Raw genomic sequence first — 2,477 nt, 5'->3', positions numbered from 1 at the left:
GATCCAAGGTTTTGAGAAAAGTTTCTAAAGTAACAAAATTTTGAGAAAATTTTCTATAGAAATAAAATTTTAAGAAAAATAAGAATAGAAATAAGATTTTAAGAAATTTTTCGATAGAAAAAAATTTTTAGAAAATTTTCTATAAGAATAAATTTGCCCTAGAAAAAAAATTTTGACGAAATTTTCCATAGAAATAAAATTTTGACAAAATTTTCCATAGAAATTAAATTTTGACAAAATTTTCCATAGAAATAAAATTTTGGCAAAATTTTCCATAGAAATAAAATTTTGACAAAATTTTCTATAGAAATAAAATTTTGACAATATTTTTTGTAGAAATAAAATCGTGACAAAAATTTTCATAGAAATAAAATTTTGACAAAATGTATTATAGAAATAAAATTTTGACAAAATTTTCTATAGAAATAAAATTTTGACTAAATTTTTTGTAGAAATAAAATCGTGACAAAAATTTTCATAGAAATAAATGATTGATAAAATTTTGAATAAAAATAAAATTTTGACAAAATTTTCTATAGAAATACAATTTTGACAAAATTTTCCATAGAAATTAAATTTTGAAAAAATTGTCTATAGAAATAAAATTTAGACAAAATTTTCTATAGAAATAAAATTTTGACAAATTTTTTTATAGAAATAAAATCGTGACAAAAATTTTCATAGAAATAAAATTTTGAGAAAATTTATTATAGAAATAAAATTTTGACAAAATTTTCTATAGAAATAAAATTTTGACTAAATTTTTTGTACACGGATGAAAAAGACTGTTTTTCATATGTTTGGCTATAAACATTATATGTTTGGAACACAAATTTTTAAAAACAATATTTTTGAGTGCAAGCATATAATGTTCATAAACTAGCATAACATGTTTGGGACATATATGTTAATATGTTAGAACATATTATGTTTGGGACATAAAATGTTTGTAAATATAATATGCTTGGATGCAAACATATATTAATTTAGAAATAGCCTATAAACATATATGTGTTTAGTAGCTTGGAGCGCTATTTAACAGGGAGCGATATTGAATTAAGTTGGTGGTTGTTGCTTGTTATTACAAAATTAAGATTTTATTTTTCCTTGGGCAATTGATCAGCTACTTCTTTGATCCTTACAAACTGTGTGGTCCGCTGTCCGAATCCCCGTCCGGCAAAAGGTAAAATTCAAATAAAACAAAAATCATACAATTGGATAATTTCTTCTACAATGTTTGTATTACAGAAAAAGGTGCTAAGAACTAAAAAATCTCGTGGAAGTGAGAAAGATGTGGGGGAATATACAATTGGGCAGAAACAAAATTTTGAGCATTCAGGTCGAAAACCTATGTTGTTAGCACCTATATTACCTGTTTATTTTCATAATTCATTATGATTGTAAATATATAAATAAATAAATAAAATTTTGAGCACAATATTGTTTGGGAGAATTTTTTTTAAGCATATTTGGGTGCAAAATGCTTCCAAACATATTATATGTTCACATAATAACATATAGTTTTTTGGAAGACAACATTATTGAATTTGGATGCAAAAATACAAAATGTTTGGAACTTAGACTACCCAAACATATATTGTTTAGACCAATATGCTTTCAAACATATTATATATTGGAAGAGATTAAACATATAAATGTTTGGGCAATACCCAAAAATGTATATGCTTGAAGCAAAATATGTTTGGGAGTATATGTTACAGAAGCGATTTTTTGTGAGGGTGTAGAAATAAAATCGTGACAAAAATTTTCATAGAAATAAATGATTGATAAAATTTTGAATAAAAATAAAATTTTGACAAAATTTTCTATAGAAATACAATTTTTACAAAATTTTCCATAGAAATTAAATTGTGAAAAAATTGTCTATAGAAATAAAAAGAAATAAAATGTTGTCTAATTTTCTATAGAAATAAAATTTTGACAAAATTTTTTATAGAAATAAAATCGTGACAAAAATTTTCATAGAAATAAAATTTTGAGAAAATTTATTATAGAAATAAAATGTTGACAAAATTTTCTATAGGAATAAATTTTTACTGTTGTCGTCTTTGATTTCAGCTTAAAAGCATGCATTGACTAAACTACAAGTGTAGCTTAACCAACAGAGGAAAGAATGTTTGTCAAATTTATTTGGGCAAAGCCCTATAGACTGCAAGATGGTTGGATGGACGCACGTTTCGGAATTACCACATACATTTTTTGGAAATTTTTTTATAGAAATACGGAAATAAAATTTTGACGAATTCTTCTATAGAACTAAAATTTTGACAAAAATTCCTATAGAAATACTATCTTGAGAAAATTTTCAATAGAACTACAATTTTGAGAAAAAATTTTATAGAAATAAAATTTTGACAACATTTGGAAATAACTGTTTAGAAAATTTTCTATAGAAATGAAATTTTGAGAAAATTTTTTTTAGAAATGAAGTTTTGAGAAAATTTTCTATAGAAACA

This window comes from Haematobia irritans, chromosome 5 (assembly GCF_050003625.1).
Source record: "Haematobia irritans isolate KBUSLIRL chromosome 5, ASM5000362v1, whole genome shotgun sequence".
NCBI classification, from domain to species: Eukaryota; Metazoa; Arthropoda; class Insecta; order Diptera; family Muscidae; genus Haematobia; species Haematobia irritans.
This window is presented reverse-complemented; position numbering follows the sequence as displayed.